The sequence below is a fragment of the Lepisosteus oculatus genome, chromosome 8, assembly GCF_040954835.1.
Source record: "Lepisosteus oculatus isolate fLepOcu1 chromosome 8, fLepOcu1.hap2, whole genome shotgun sequence".
NCBI classification, from domain to species: Eukaryota; Metazoa; Chordata; class Actinopteri; order Semionotiformes; family Lepisosteidae; genus Lepisosteus; species Lepisosteus oculatus.
This window is the reverse complement of record NC_090703.1, coordinates 4,159,467-4,177,072: the sequence shown is the minus strand read 5'-3', so window position 1 is coordinate 4,177,072 and position 17,606 is coordinate 4,159,467. Positions and strand designations below refer to the sequence as shown.

Genomic DNA, 17,606 nt, shown 5'->3' with positions numbered 1-17,606 from the left:
TCTCTGCCTCACGATTTACCAGCAATTGAGTTTTGATGGCACAGAGTTTGCTATTCCTGTGCATAAATATAATCGCAATAGTTTCAGCTGAAATAACTGACTTATAAATGAAGAGTATGACTTTTATTCTCAGTCTTGAGTTTGACCACTGGCTGTTTGTACATGTGAGCTAAAAGTACCTTTTTAAAGAACAGATATTTCTTAGAAAAAATTGTAATCTTCTTATTACTTGAGAAAAATGATTTGTGATGTTTGAATAACAATGTAACAGTTATTTCCAAATACAGTTATTAAGATTAGGAGTTTGGTTAATTACTAATACAATTATATGTCCAACACGTTTCAGGCAATATTTGTATTTCAATTTGTCAGAGTATATCTGCTTTATTGGACTTCATCTTTATTTTTTAAATAGACTGTAGTATAAAGAATTATGCTTTTACATGTTTTAAACATGCTGGTGCTAGAGAAAAATAAATTGTATGTAGAGGTTTCTTCTTTGATTGCTGTTGCCAGGTGGTGCTGTAATAAGTTTTCTGCTAATTCACAAAAACAGCTTAACTGGCCAACAAAAAGTCTCCTTCATGAACTACAGAGAAAATGTATGGCAGCGGTTTAAGTGATGGTGTTGTGTTGAAAGCAGAGTTCCTTTTATATGTTCTGTAAACAATAAAAATTTCAAAGCTGTGTTTAATATTCAAATTTTTACAGAATTCAAAAGGAAATTAGTCTGGGAGAACACAGAAAGACCAGCTTTGTATCCTGTGGGCTCATGCCAGCAGGAAGCACATGAGACTTGATAAGAAACACAAGACCAACTTCCTTATAATGATTTAATTAACAGGCTGGAAAATGGTCCATGATTCCATGTCATTCCTCCACCTACATTTTAAACTGTTTTGCAAGCCAAGGATAACTGCCATTCAGAGAGGAGAAGAAAAAAATGAGTTTACTACTTTAGTGCTTCCTCTCACTGTTATTTCAATTGTGTTAAGATGCTTATGAACAAAGCACTGTGGAGCACAGTGGTGGGGCACTGATTAAGCTGAACTAGGAGTTTATCAAGCTAGATCCTTTGTTTTACAAATAATTTTGTATTTTTGCAATTAAGAAAATAAAAACATGTGTCATGGAGCACACATTAGACATCAAACCTGTCTTTTTGACAGATCAGCACCATCTGTGGTTTCCAACGGTTTCACTCTGCTTTCCTAATGTGGGCCTTGGGAATACATTGATAAATTTTACATTTAGACTCATTTATTGGGCAGACACGTTTATCTAAAATGACTTAAATTTGTCTGCATAAATAAATGTGGCTAAGTAGATTGCCTGAAATGAAAAACGTAAAGAAAGAAATCCATAGGGAACCCAAAGTCTGCTTAAGAACTATTTATTCTTGATTACAAGTGAAAGAAATAGTACAGGCAATGCCCTTTTCCAAGCCAGCAAAAATACTGGCTATAAGAGTACAGTATCAGTTTGTACCCCTACTTCACAGCTCGGCCAGCCATGTCACCCTGCAACTCACAACTAGCAGCCCACTGAAGCTCAGCAGGTGTGAGCCTGGTCTGTACCTGGATGGGAGACTCCTGGGAAAAACTAAGGCTGCTGCTGGAGTGGTGTTAGTGGGACCAGTAGGGGGTGCTCACCCTGCCCTCTGTGTGTCCCCCAAATCCAGAGTATAGTGATGGGGACACTATACTTTCTGAAATGTTTTTTGTCACTTTGAATGTGACAGAAAACTATAGTCCTGACTCTCTGTGGTTATTAAAAATCCCAGGGTGTTTCAGCAGAAATACTGTGTCCTGTACGGGTGTTACCTTGTCCCATATGGGTGTTACCCATTGGGGTGTTTTCCTGGTGTCCTGGCCCAATTTCCCATTGGCCTTTACCTCCCATAGCCTCCTAGTAATCTCCTACTATGAACTGGCTTCATCATTCTGTTCTCCTCCCCACTGAGAGCTGGTGTGTGGGGAGCAGACTGGCGCACTTGCTGCATCACCCAGGTGGGGCTGCACACTGATGGTGGTGGAAGGGAGTCCCCATTACCTGTAAACCACTTTGAGTGGAGTGTCCAGAAAAGTGTTTTATAAGTCTAAGGAATTATTATTATTATAGCTCCGATTGTCTAGAATTTGATTCCAGCTGCTGGTGCCTGTCTGTGTGGAGTTTGCACACTCTCCTAGCTCTCACATAGCTTTTTGCCAGGTGCTCCATTTTCTTCCCACCCACAATCATTCTAAGTTTCATTGGCTGGTTTAAATGACCCCTTGGTCCATAGCCTCGTGTCAGACTGGCATCGATGTGCAGAGAAGTCATGTGCCCTTGGCCTGTGCTTCGGAAAACAGGCATGGACTCTCACCAGGATTAGTGATGGATGCAAACATACAGACAGACAGAGGAAATGGGGCGACTGAACAAAATGTGTTTACTCCTATTTATCTCCTCGCAGAGTCAAAAGTCTCCCATGAACAGCCTTGACTGGCGATTTGTTTCTGTATGGCTTTTGAAACCTAGTTAATCATTATCCCGTCTTTAAAAAAAAATGAGTAATGAATAACAAAACTCAGTAGTCTTATTTAAAAAGAAGTGTCACTTTCTGAAACGTTATCTGTATTGCTAACACAGCTGGCTAATTAGACATGGATAGACAGTATAGTTGTGTTTGTATATTAACAAAAATATTTTAAATGGAAATATATCACCTTTTCAAAGAGCAACGTGTGAAGACACTATCACTTAACAGCAGTTAACAGCAGTGGTTAAAACTCCATGGCTCTAAACAACTGACACAACTAAGTGATTTCCTGACTAAGGTCTGTGCCGGATAACTCTTTTTGGGCCTTGAGACCTTTTGATGTCAAAATCCACCATATTCCAATTGTGGCCCAAAAGTGATTTTAGTATCTTTGATTGAATGCTGTTTACTGTTCTAACCCTTGTTCTTTGTGTTTATTTTTTAAACATAAAAAACTCCCTAAGCTGACGCACAAGGTGGACGTTCAATGAGGCATCATCAGTTGAAATTAAAACTAAATCTCATTCATAGCTTCAATATTGACAGGAGAATATTTGTGAAATAACCACACTTCATAGCCTGAGGGATATCACTAATTACAAAGGACTAATGGGTGGTATAACAACAGCTGATGATTCACTGTCTGACCAACTAAACAATCTCTATATGAGGTTAGATGCTCACAGCAAGGACGCTTCACACAAAATGCCCAGTGAGCCTGGGGAATTTGTGCTGCTGCTGTCTGAACAGGAGGCACGGAGAACTTTCGGAAAGGTGAAGACAGGGGCCCTGATGGCATTACCTCCTGAGCGCAGCTGGCCCCTGTCTTCACTGTAATATTTAACCTGTCACTATCCCTGTCTACTGTCCCACTGTGCTTTAAGAGGACTACTATCATGCCACAGCCTAAAGCAACCAAGGTGTGACATCTGAATGACCACCGCCCGGTGGCACTCACCTCAGTAGTCATGAAGTGCATGGAGAAACTGGCGATGGGACACATCAACAATATTGTCCCGGATTCCTGGACCCCCTGAGGTTGTCTTATAGGAATAATAGGTCGGTGGACGATGCTGTCTCACTGGCTCTTCACACCACGCGCAAAATCACTGGGACCGAGCTACCCTCCATCGACCAGATATATCTCGCCCGCTGCCACAGCCGGGCATGACCTATACATCGGGACCCAATTCACCCTGGCCACAATCTGTTTTTACCCCTGGGTTCTGGTAGGAGGAATCACAGTATCAGAACACTGACCAATAGATTCAAAAACAGTTTCTTCCCCCAAGCAGTCTGCATCATAAACAGCTCCAGTTAGCACCTGCACATATTAGCACCTGCACGTTAAGGTACTGCACTGTTTGCACTATGTCCTGTCTTGGCTGTATTATAACGTCGATTGTCTTAATTTATTGTCCATGTCTGTTTGTCATTTGTGGCTACTTTTTTTTTCTCTACTGTAACTGGGGACAGCTGAACAAGTAAGCATTCCAATACACTTGTTGTATATGGCAAATAAGAAATCTTGAATCTTGAATCAAATTATGAAAGAAACCAGGAGCATGACAATTGAATTTAAACAATGGAAAAAGGATCAAGGGAATCTTTTTATTTTCTCTGTTCCTGACTAGCCCCTTTCCACATATCTAACAGTGGAATTTTCTGTGCACAAGCTGATTTTGGCTGTGGATATCCTTATGATGTCTCCTTGATGTTAGTTTCCTGCCAGATCAGGGATCTGGACAGATTAGGGAGGAAAGGCCTGTTGAAGTCTTTCCAGACATTCGCATAAATGTTAGCAGAGGGCCTTTCTGTCTGAACTGGACCCCTATCTGTGTAAGCAGAATAATGTGTAAGTTTACAGGCAAATACAGGCCGACACTTGCAGACTTCTAAGGCCCAGAGTATGTTCTGATTCCTTGAATTCATTGAGGATAGCCTGTCACATCAAGGTAAGATAGAAAGTAAATTCAAAGGCATCTAACAGCTGTATTCGAGTCTTGCTGTAATACAGATGTATACGGCATTCAGAAGACCACAAAGTTCACATATGCTTATATGTAAAAACTGGATTTAAAAAGTCTGTGTATTTTACTCTAATATATATTCTAGGCAAAGAATTATTATTCTTTCAACGTGTTATACTCCCAATCTTTCAGGCTCCCAGGATGGGCTCATGCAAACTATTATACTACTGTCCCTAAACACGTTAATGCTATTAAACCTGCTATTAAATGTGGGCACAGGACGGTACTTTTCCGCTTTCTTACTGCATTCCACACTAGCCTTTGGGCTCTCCCGGATCCATTAATTTCACAACAATATAACTGTCAGAGGACAGTAGGGAGGTAAAGCCCCTTGCTTTCAGGGACAAAAGCCTTGTTTACTTACTGTACATGTCTCCAGACTCCTCGTAACTCCCCACCCTCATTCTACAAATGTAAACTCCTGTGGAGTCTGCTTTTACTACCATCAGCACAAGAAAGACAGCATTTACTATGGTTCTGAAGATGTCTGAACGCAGAAGTGTTCTCCATGCAGTTTGTAAGCTAGGAGCCTGAGCAAAACATGAGGGAAAAATGCTGCTACCTTTGCTGCTGCTGTATATTATTAATTTTCTACATACATCCTACACAGTGGTCTCGCCAGACACAGTCCTGTCAGGAAGTATGGTCATTCCAACTACACGGAAGAACTGCGAAACTTCATTCAGTTTCTGTTATCGCTCTAGTTTAAATTGTGGCACAGTGTCATACTGTCCATTCAGCAAACAAAACAGAGGTGGAGAAAGACAGAGCTCTGTTTTTGCACCTCATTTGAGAACACTCTGCAGATGTAGGGAAATGACCTGACAGGCGTGTTTGTACAGTCAAAGACTCTTTATTTTTAGTGGGCATGATGAATGAGCCCAACCCTGTGTGAACTCACACTGGTGCAGAATTGGATTCAGCTGGCAACTGTGTGCGATGTGATAAGACCTAAATGATTGTGTTGGTCTTAATTGAATCTTGATAAATAGCACGCCAAATCAAAAACAAACACCGTGCTGAGTAATCTTTTCACTTAGGTAGGAAATGAGGGAACTGCTTAACTAGGTAACAGCAGAGAGCCTGCAGACAAGATGAAGCCATTTCGTCCATTTCAGTCATTTGGCTCTTAGTAGTTTATTATATTTTTACTTAACCTTTTCGTTACCTGGAGAGCCATATATATAGTAGGGCTTTTACTGGAGCAATCTGTGTAAAATATCTTGCTTAGTGTTGGTCTCAGAAACCTCTTGACTCATGTTCCACACTGCTGCCCTTCTGATCCATTGGTATCTTCCATCTGGTTCTTAAAAGATGGCTGGATATCGGATTCAACAACATACCTACTGTAGGTAGGAAGTCCTAGTCTCCCACATTGCTTTGTGTAAACAAGATTTTATGTCACCACAACACAAAGCCAACCTGCTTTGCTGGACTGGAGACTAGAAGGAGCTCTTTTTATTTACCTTGAAAAAACAATGGTGGGTATCCAATCTACAATTGTTTGTAATGATAATAAGGAATATAAGAGCTGTGCTGCAACGTGTACTTCTGAAAATTATTTTATTCTTTTATCTGTGCATGATGAATATGAAAACTTCCCATCAATTTGCAAATGTCAAATTATATATATATATACAGGTGAAGGGTTTATTCCATGCTGAAAAAAAAAGAAAACATAACGTTTCGGCTGTGGAGCCTTCTTCAGGTGTGGGTTAACTATCAAAATACATTCTGATAGTTATGTGGGGCAGTAGTCACAAAAGCACCTCTCGTTAGATTTAAGTACGTCTCCTACCATTGAATAAGATAGAAACCCCCAGCAGACGACGCATCACTCAGTTGTGTTGAACTGAACAGCGGCTCTTTGAATGGAAAAAGGATAAGATAAAGGTAAGAAGTGATAACAAATTGCTGTTCTGGGTAATCGCGCTTCAGAACCGAGACCTTACGACTTTCTCATTGGCTGTCAAGTAACTATTGCTCTCGCTACGGGAATTTCAAAGATTTAATACTCCAGAAATGATATATTAAGAACTTTTAAAACAGATACTACGTTTTGTGGATGGGAGGGGAGATTTAGTGCTGTAATTTTAGCGAACATTCTTGTCAACACCTTTCAGCACCAAAACGTTTTTTTTTTTTAATTGCCCTGGTTTTAAAGGGTAAAATCTGTTTTGGCACCCTTTACCAGACGCATAAAAAGAAGATAATCTCCATTTTTTTCTGAAAAACGATACGTGTTTTCGCGAACACGAAAGTCACTGCAATGTACAAAGCGACACAGACAACGTCCGACCGGTCAATATACATTTAGCTGGCATGCCATTTATCAATAACGCTGTAGTTCCAAAATCGCTTGACAAAAAAAAAAAACAACAGTAGTGGCATTAGCCTTAACCCCCTAATCACATTGTTCCATGTCTGAACTGGACCTTTTCACCGTCCTTATCTGTAGCTGAATCAGGTGGAGACTGCATGGGACGCATTCAACACCGGGAAATGCAGTCTTTCCTGTTCTTTTGTTCCTTTTAAACAAAGGCGTGCACGCTGAGCTGCAGGTACTACACTTCCCAGAGCACCTTTCGCTTCGATATCTCCAGTCCATGCGCACTGTGTTATCTGGCCAAAAGGGATGATGTCACCTGCAACAGCAGAGCTGAGCAGCATTGTGTTCAACGAGATTCCTATTGTAACCAGAGCCTGTGGAGCCTGCTTGAATGATGGGTCGGTTTTCAAGGTAAGGAATTACTATTCTGCGTTTTTTTCGGGAAAATGGAAAAAAGCCCTGTCCAGATAAAGCAGCAGTGCAGATGGTAATAAAGAGGTTCAGTTGTGCTTCAGCAATTAACTGTAAGCTGTACACGGAGATTCAGGTTAAATAAATGGGTGGGACTTTAAGATTAGACACATGCAAATAGAAGGTAACAAAACAATATATACGCGGAAATATATAAGCCCTTGTTTTCGTTTCTGCCGTCTATATTTGAAGTTTTCAAGGTACTGTGCTTGGATGAGACACCGGTACAAAAATGATGACGATGTCGTGGATTAAAAAAATAAAACACGAGTTTGTGAGCGAAGCCGGCGGACCCCGGTGTTGTGCGGCTGATGTAGTCTGTAGGCTTGGCTGATCGAAGAAGCAAAGGTCCCAGTAATTTATGCTTCGTGTGAATTGTGAACTGAAGTTGAAGATGCCGGGTTTTGTGTGTCTGTGTTACCTTACGCGATTATGATACAACTGGTGGATCAGGAAGCGCATAGCTTAAACCCTTTTCTGTTTTCCATCCACACGTTAAGGTAAATTTAATTAAGCCAGCAGATGATGTACTGTATTTAGGTACTACATTTTCTGGCATTTGACAGGCACAGACAATTTAAGCATTTATTTTCAATACGATCAATAAATCGACTGTATGCAAATAGTCCCCCAGATACCCCCGATTCCCTTGAATAAGCATTATTGCTATTTTATATTTAAGAACGAATGTATGTACGTTGTTGCATGTTTTGACCGTAGATAAAGCGGCTTTTAATAGGTCAGATTATATAAAGCACGTCGATCTAAGAGATTAATGACAGCTGCAGCAGTTACTGCCGTTTCATTTAATAGTTTATTTCACTCTGCTGAACGCAAGCCTTTTTTAACACCATGAGGCTTGTCATGCATATTCGAAAATGTTTCTCGTACCTTTTTGCCAGCTGTTGCAGGCGTAGGAGGACTGTAACATCTGCGTTTGCGAACACTTTTTGCGTGCCTTCCAATTTCCAAAAGTGCATCGGAGTCTTCCACTATTGTTGTTACAGGAATATGTGTAAATCGTTTTTATTTGGCTGCTCAGTGTCTGTTTCCAGTTATTCATGCGAAATATCTGCAATTATCCTGACAGAAACCTGGGGAATAAATTAACTAAAACTCAGTCCTGGAGTCTGAAATTAGAGGTTTTGACAAAACAAACTTTGGCACAGTAGAGAATATTGTGCTAGTTGTGTCCTGTAGTTCCTTCACTCAGGGTTTAGACCTGATACCCTGTGATAATAACGCAAACCTCTTTGACTTCTTTTGATGAACGCTTCGCCGGAGGTACGTTCATTCAGCAGATAGAATCTTGGCTTCTGTTTAATTAAGAACGAGTAACCGTGATAGAGATACAGGCTACAGACTTTCCACAGATGCAAAAGAAAATAAAGTCCTCTTGCGAGATGACTGTATATTGAAATGAAACACCCAACACGCAGTGCCATAGCGTGGTGTTGGTGTTATTTACTGTAGCATCGTGTGACTCCTGCTTGCCTCCTGGAACATCAGCTGGAATACTGCCAAACCCACGGAGATTAAAAGGACTATTCTTAGATGGCCTCACAGGACACGAGTGGGTAGAGATTTTGCAGGCTCAACTCACCTACTTATGGACACGATTCCGTCTTACATGATGTGAATTGACAAGTACTGCAATTGCGAGACTTTTGCTCTCAGAGACTCCAAGGTCAGTGACTGTTAATTATTAGAAAGTGATGTCACTGAAGAAGATATACGTGATGCAAAGCATTTATTATAATACAGTGTTAGTTAGATGTTAGTGTGGTATAATTTAGCAAGCCATGACTGTAAAGCTAAACTGTGTCTCATTACATCAATTTAAATGACTGCTGTAGATTTGTCACCCACCAGCATAGTGGACACAATGGAATGACATTAATCAACCTAAAATCCCCACCAGTGACAGTTCTCTGGTCTTTTCCTATCTGGTCTGTATTGGAAAATATGAAGATGTTTTTACTTTAGTCAGTGTAAGCTTACTTACCCTAAATTAATTTCATTTGCTGGTGTGGATTTCAGTCTTTCAAGCATGGTTACCAGTTTCTTTTGTGTATGCTGCTGGCCTGGTAGTATTCCAGGGAATTCATAACACCTTTGTTACAGTACATGCCAGACAGCTTTGAGACTCCCTTTCACTTGCCAGGCACTTAATTTTAATTGAGCGTCTGTCTTCCTTCTCCTGGACTCCAGCACACAGTTCTGTGTAGGATCCTCTTATCTGCTGGAGCTCACTGTGAAAGCACTCCCAGCCATGCCAGAGTCAGAATTCTGCCTGTGTAAGGGAGCCAGATTATTGTTCAGGCATAAGGAAAATTCTTTTGTGTAGTATGCAGAGGCAACTTTTGAAACATGCTGGCAGTGGGTGTGCATGTAATGACCAGTTCAACGTGCTGCATTGTGAGCTGATGTTTCAAGAAAGTGTAGTGCCAAATGCCAGGAGCAATTGTTCTGCTTTTCCATTTGCTCAAAAAATGATTTATAGATTCTTGTTTCCCTAATCTAAAAGGACGTATCCTTACAATTCTAGCTGTCTTAGCAGTACAGATCTCCTTTACAGCTTTAGATATACCATGTGTCATGTTGGCATTCATGCTTTTACAACTAAAGCTGTTGGGGGGAAAAAACAAAGGACAAGTTTAAGATGGTAAATAACTTTTCTCCCGACAGATGGGACGATTTGGATAGTTCTGAATAGTGTGATATTGAAATTCAGCCCCATTAACCAATTGAAGACAGAGGCAGCCTTATTACAGATAAATTCCAGAAGTTTTTAGTTGGGTGCCTTTTTTTGGCCACAATATTCTGTTAAAAAAACTCTTAGGATTAAAGGTTAAAACCAGACTCCCTTTGTGGGTAAAGCACTGAAATAATCTTCTATGCTTTTGTTCAGTGATTTTATATTAATTAATCGGGGAAGTGATATCTTCCTGTGTCATTATTAAATCAACACCTGAAGAAGGCTCCACGGCCGAAACGTTGTGTTTTCTTTCTTCTTTTTTTCAGCATGGAATAAACCTATTACTTGTTCCTTTGCAGCCTATGCATGCTGACGCAGCTCCCCACCTGAATTATTAAATCAAGTTTGATTTGACAGAAAGTGGAAACAGAAGAATGATGAAAGACATATTACCAAAGTGCCAAATTCTCAATCTATTTTAAATTCTTTATGAATAATCTCTTTATGAATACCCTCCCCCCCCCCCCGTAGCTAAACCAGATACAATTTGACATAAACTTCGCCTCTCATATTTACAAAGGGCTGTCAGAAGGATAAACATAAATCTCAATTTTGTGTCCGATGTCTGCGTCCTGTGGTGTGGTTTTGTGAGATTAAGACGCGGGCAGTTTGTACCCAGTTTCTCCTGCTACTCAGAAACATTTTATTTCTGGTAATTCTAACATCTGTTTGTTCAGCCCATGATAGCCCTTGTATTTTTTCCAAGTGTGGAACAGACACGTGTCTCCTTACACGTGTAAGAAAAAAATCTTGATTGTTTTGGGAGGAAGGGATCCTAATTAATTCTTAAATTTCATTAGCTCAGGACAGAAAATGCATTGCTGTTTTTTTTGTGTCACTCAACTGAAAGAGGAGACGGCACTAGGGAGTCCTCTTTGTTTCTGCATGGAGAGGAGGCAGGTTTCATCCACCTTCATTTCTGAACATGGTTCGCAGTTTTTCTGATACGTCTGTTTTGGTCTTCCGTCATATTAAAACCTGTAGCACATTACACTCCATAGTGATCTCCCTCACTAATGTTTTGAACATCCATGCAGTCTATTCCCTTAGAAAAATTGCTAAACAAGCAGCTTTAACATCAGTGATTCTATAGATTTCTAACCACAGATTCTTTTCCTCTGAGATGTCATAGAATTTCTCCGACTGCAGTTTTGGGGTCTGCACTGTAGTCCAGGTTCCTCTTTTTTTTCCAAGGAGTTTTCTTCTTTTTTCTGTCTAGACATGCAGGTTTGTTGAATTTTGAATGAATTTTGTTAAAGGCTTAAATGATGAGTAAGAACTTGAAAGGAAAAGGCCAGTTTCTAAAATGAATCCAGAGTTGTGTGAATGTGACCGGTATGCTTAAACACTGATCCTGTCAGAGCAATAATCAGATAGTGCCTTAATTTGAAAAAGTCCAAAAATAAATGTTTGCTCCAAACTGGTAACACATGTTAGCAACTTGTTCAGCAGAGCCTAAACATATTTGTCATGTAGTATAAGGTGCTGGGTACCTTTCGCTCGGTGTGCTTTGAATTCTCTGCTCTTGGTTTGCACTCTTTTGCAGGGCTTTCTGTTTTTCTGAACATCTTTCTCTTGGCATTTGTTTTAGCTGGTGCCCTAATACTCCTCACCTTGCAAGGACATGCTGCCTATTTTAATTGGTGCCTGTCAATCTGGGGTCTCCCACTGTGATCCTAGAGTGGCCCTATTCAGCAGTTTTTATAGGAGGCCATTAAACCTTCAGTTTCTAAAGACCCGGAACAATTTAACTGTGATCAGTTAAACAGGTAATTGGCTAAAGTAAGTTATTCAGAGATCATCTGAGGAGAAAATATTAAGATCCTTCCTTCCTCAGGGACCAGAATTTTGTTCATTCGGGGGAGCTCAACTGCAGTACTCAAGGGCTGCTGTTCAGTGGGTTTTATGGGTCTCTTTAAATCAAAAACCTCCTAAGAACAACGAGAGGCTTCATCTTGGGTAGTTAAGGGCTCCGGTGGAAGAAAATCCCCACCACCTTAATTGAACAGATTGCGTCCTCAATCAATAACTCACACGTGTGCCTAATCTGTAAAGAGCAGGTGATTTGCGGTGACCTATAAGACTGAGTGGGGTTAAAATGAGGGTTGCTCTGATTGACCCCTGTGTGCATCCTGTGATGGACAGGGGTCTCCCCTCCAGGGCGTATAGTATCGCCCCTCTTTATACTGTACACTGTGCTTCAACAGAAGACTCCAGGTTGCCATGACCCTTAACGATAAGCAAATTTCTTGAAATGCATGGGTCTGTCTTTCCTGGGAAAGGTAATAGTATCGGCACTCAAGTGGAAGTGGCCATGCAGAGTATTTCAGCTTTGGCAGTGCGTCAGAGGCTGTTTCACGATCAGGGAAGTTACAGATAATTCACAATGGAAAAACTGAACCTCAGATTGCAATTTTAGAATTCTAAATCGGGGATATGAAAACAAACAGGCAACCTGAACACTAAGTGACAGTGACAGTGTATTAGCTTCTGGGCTTCTGCAAACAGTTTGAGAAGTTCAGTGGGCACAGACTGTGGACACCGGTTGGATAAGGTGGAAAATGAAGGGCACATAAACATGAGGAACACATAAAGATGTAAGCTCTATGTTTGTTCCAGGAAAAGGAGAAATGAAATATTTAGAAAGCAAATTGGCAGTGGTTGAATTGGAGACAGTGCTTCTGTGTTTTGTACATCTTATGGCTCAACCATTATATTTCATTAGCCAGTTGTGAAACATTAGCTTGTAGTTGTGGTGATCTAGAAAATATGTTTTAAGGCAGTGTCGTCTATATTTCAGTTCCTTATGCCTCATTGATATGAGGAACATGAGTGCAGAGTATCAGTTTTTGTTTTATTTTATGTTTTCATTTGTGTCTTGTTTAGGTTTGCCAGGTAAAATAAGTCAGTTATATACCATAGATCTGCTCCTGGCATTAGGACCTGCCATTGAACATGAGCAAAGTGACAGATCAAGGTGTCCTTCAAACTCCTCACGAAGGTCCTTGTGAAAGGAGGAGAAGGTGCTGGTTCTGTGCATACTGGAGCAGTGCCAGGGTTGGGGAAATACCCCAGTGAGGAATGCATCCTGCTGAGCTCACATGTTACATAAATGTGGTGGAAACAGAACTTTCCGATGCAGGGAAGATTAAAAAAAAAATGAATTCTTCCCTTTTAGGTTGCTGATTGCTCTTAAGGGGCTTTGACTATAGTTGCTTCAGAGTTACGGCAAAGGTCATTTTGATGGTTTTGTGTTGACTTGAAGATGCCTACTTAAAACGGGTAGAGTGGTTTTACTGCCATCTCATTAAGACTTAATTTTCCTTCGTCACATGCGGTGAAGCCATTAATCTTACAGGGGTGCTGTCTGTTGAAGAAGTGGGTACAGTGGTTGCAGTCACTTTATTTGAGTGATTGGTAGAAGTAATGTTACTGTTAGCAATTTTCTCATTTCTGAACCAGAATAGCAGAAAAAAAGGGTAAGGGGTAGTATGACGATAATTGTTTTTTATTATATGAAATCCCTCTTGGCTTGAACATATCGTAAACCAGGGAGGCTGGAAATATTGGTGCTCACTATTCAAAGATTCACAGGTGGTATTCTGTACTTCATATTGCACAAGCAGGGTTGTACCTCAAGGATCAATACTGATTGGTTTGCCCAGGTTTTACTCAGTGAAGTGTATCCATGGCAACAGACCTCTATAGATTTTCTGTTTTGCAGTCTAGGAACGTGTGTAGCTAATCTATACTTTAATGAAAGCTTGCTGTTCATGAATGTAGATCCATCCACGAGTAATACCAGTTTATTAAATTTGTGATTAAGTTGTAAGAATAAAATCAGCTCAGTACTAGTAAATTAGACGATATAACAACGTAACAAGATGTATATTTAGGTCAATCCTAGAGAAATTATAGTGATCGGATCACTATATGGGATGGGATTCTTCAGTGTAAAAAAAGCAAATAGGTTAAAAAAGCCTGGTTAGATTTTCAGGGCATATTTCTGTTTTTCTAAAGAGCTAACGTAATAGGAAAATCATACAAGTTCCTACAGAAAAAGTTTTCATAATGATAATTGGCATCGGTTTGAGTTCTAATGTTTTGATTTTGTCCTAATTTTTGTAAACAGTATTTCAATTATTTTGTTTCTGCAAACGCTGATCTCATTGTGGATAGCGAAAGCATGCTCTGCCTGTCAATATATCATTAGAAATACTTCGGGGAAATCCTAGAAAAGAATTATCTCAGCACAAAGAAAACATTTTTTCTTTCTATTTTACTTGCCTCTTATCTTGTCAGTTGTGTTCAACAGTGTATTTGCATAGACCTGTTAATGAGGTGCTACAAAATGTCAGGGGTGAGGCATTGAAAAACAGCCACCACCTTGTTTTTGATGAGTGTCTGTTGAGTTTTTAATATTAACTGTTTTGTTTGTATACCCTGGCACATGTTCTCACCCGGAGAGGTGTTGACATATGCCGTCAGTCCGCTAAACAATAATATGAGGTGATAAAGGAAAACCTTTGTGTGAGATTGTGCTGCATCCAAAATTTTAGGAACAAAGACTGTTCAGCAAAATTTGAATTGCAAAAGATACTGGGCGCTTGCAGACAAATTAACATAATGGTACCACCAGCCCTGAAGGGTTGCCATCACCCCAGAGATCAGCCTAGGTTGGTGCTGTGACAACAATAGGCCTGTGTAGTTGTTTGAATATTCCATCCTTTATGTAGTGTGGTTCAGTAAGAGTAGACAATAGCCTGATTTAAAGTTATGTACATGTAGGGTGCCGAACGTCCCCTGTCTGCACTAGCAAGCTCACCCGTGTTTTAGCTGTCAGGGCTCTGTGACTGCTGAGTGTGGACTTTACTGATGAGCAGGAGTGCTAAGAAAAACAAACAAACCAGCCCCAAGTTTTCATACCCACCTTTCCTTTCTCATGACTGTGTCCTTCTAGTTCTTACGAAGTTGGCATTTTTAAGAGAGATGTGGATCTTTGTCAAATTTATTAATTACTGCTGATGTTTATCTCTTAGCAGACCCTAGCTACTACTACCATTTATTTGTCACTAAAATAATTCTGTTGTGCTGGTAATTACTTTTATAAAGCCTTTGCTCTATGACAGGCTGAGGAACCTATTAGGGCATCAACACTTATTATGAGTTTTTAAATGATCCCGTTGCCTAATTTTCCCCACCCGTGTTTAATTAGCATCACGCCCAGAGCTCCCACTTCCTTGTGTGGTCAGTATGTTGCATGTTTTGCAAAGCACTGTGGGTAATGTAATTGTTTTGCTGGTCTACTGTAGGTTGCAATGTCTGTCATCTCTTCTTTTCCAAAGCACAGACACTTATCTCTCCAACAGCCCAACTAAGCATAAGTAAAGGGTGATGGTTCCCTGAGAGTTATACACAGGTCATTTGAACTCAAAGCATCCAGGGCATTCTCTGTGAATTCTGTCTGCATTACTTTTAAAACTGTAGAATGTATGCAGTCTCCTGTAAGATTTTTTATTAATTAGTTGGGGTCTTTGGCTTTGGTTGGACTGTTTTCCAGGTGGCAAAGGAGCTGAATATTTCCTCGGAAACTCTTAGAATTCACCCCTCTGGGGGAGCTGCTCTGCCATGATCGCAGGATATTGCAGCCATTGTACTGTGACTGAAAGCCATGTATCTGCTTAACATTATCTGTGTCTTGCTTAGTTAATATTTTATTAACATGGAACATTGTGCAGAGATTTTGTTGCTTATTTTTCATAACCAAGTGGGATTTTAATGCCAGCCAAACCTAAAAAAAATTGAGTGATTCTAAAAAGAATGTGTTGTTTTCTTACAAAAAACAGATAAAGACCCATTTTCCATGCTTTTTTATTAATTTAAAGTACATTTTTTCCAGAAATTATTTTTCCTTGCTTGAAGCCATCAAATTAAGGCCTAATCCTAAACCTGGATTCATTTGACCAAATATAGGCTCAATGGAATCAGAGCTGCAAATCTTGAAACTATAAATATTTTGAAATGCCTAATTCATGTCCTCCTATTAATAAATATAAACTGCAAAACCACAACCATAAATATTAATATCTCAATAGACTATATAGATTGCATGCTTGTAGATTTCTAACTTGTTAAACCAGTAATTGATGTAAAAGATCTGAATGTAAAATACGTCAGAATTAAGTATCACTAACTGAGAGTGTTGAGTTTGTTAAGCCTGTCAATCTTTCCTTAAGATGTGAAATAACCTTTATTATAATGCAGAGTTTCTGCATTTTCCAGAGGTCCAGTTTTGTGTTCAGTGGCCGGACACCACCAATCATCACATAGCGATTCATTTTCAACAACCCTGTTCTGCAGTTTCTCATAACCGGCAACAAGACAAAACAGACAAACATGTTTCCTGCTGCTCATAAGCTCATCTGCGTTCTTTGGTCAGTACCTCAAGTGCAATCCAAGGACCCTGATGAACGTTGCTTATCAGCAGCTGGTGGTTTGGCTGCAGCTTGGAGCTGAAAGCTGAGCTGGCTGGAGCTACCATCTGAACTCCCAGGCAGTCCTGCTAATCAAATAAATAAAAGTGAAGGGCCAAGAAAAACTCATGCAGCAATCTGCCATTAAAGAAATGGAAAAATTAATGCTCAGAACTGATGTCAGAGCACCTCACCCTGAGGCTGCAAATTAATGTTAATGCACAAGCTTTGCTTCTAGATCTCGCAGTGATATTCTGTTTCTCAGCAAAGGCTGCGCTTTGCACCAGTATTTTCTTATTGCTTTCAGTTTAGTCCAGTGACTTTGAAATGATATAAATGATCTTTATTTTAAAGGCCTGCTTACCGCAATACAAAAAAAAAACCAACTAAGCGTTCTCAAAGGATGCTATCTGCAGTCGATTATAGTGAATAGTGGAAACGCAGGATAAAAACCGTAGGATATAACCTAAAAAAGTCGGGGTCTAAGATGGTGATTTCAAAGGTCATTTTGGGCAGAGGGGGGCCTAATTCTTCACTGTCAAGCCAAGGGGAGTCTTTTAACAGAGCTGTAGAACATCATGGATGATGGCTTCTTCCCTCTCTCTGTGACAGCAAGCTCTGTCACTGTGACCCAGTCACTATTGACGCACCGTATTATTGCAACAGACGCGCACCTGTCCTGTGCCAAAAAACTTCCTCTAGTCACTCTGATGCTTCAGTCATCCAGGATATGAGGTAAAGCAGTTTGTCATAGTCTTTACAAACAAATTCACTGCAGGATTCCATTTGTTTTCTGACTGCTGGCTGGAGATGAGGTGTGTAATAATAAAATATCACTTTCCACTCCCTGTAATGAGACCATTCTGTTGGGTCTTGTATTGTGTGTGCTTCTTTTTGTTGATCTCCGTGTGCCAGCTGTTCTCTTGCTGTACTGTGTGCTGTGTGGTGTTTTCCAGTACCATTTTGACAGTCAGAATTTTTCTGGCTGATTGAATGACTGTCTCCTCCTTTGGAAAGTGGTGGC

The 17,606-nt window shown here is 40.2% G+C and overlaps 1 protein-coding gene across 2 annotated transcripts in view; it reads left to right on the top strand.

The window, feature by feature from the left end:
- Positions 1 to 7,182: 7,182 nt before the first annotated feature.
- Positions 7,183 to 17,606, top strand: part of daam1a (dishevelled associated activator of morphogenesis 1a) — an 89,478-nt gene continuing 79,054 nt past the window's right edge. Inside the window, exon 1 of one of the 2 annotated variants that reach the window (XM_069193024.1) lies at positions 7,183 to 7,291. The gene's annotated coding sequence lies outside the window, so the exon portion shown is untranslated. The remainder of the gene's footprint in view (positions 7,292 to 17,606) is intronic. The other variant, XM_069193027.1, reaches the window with a different exon arrangement.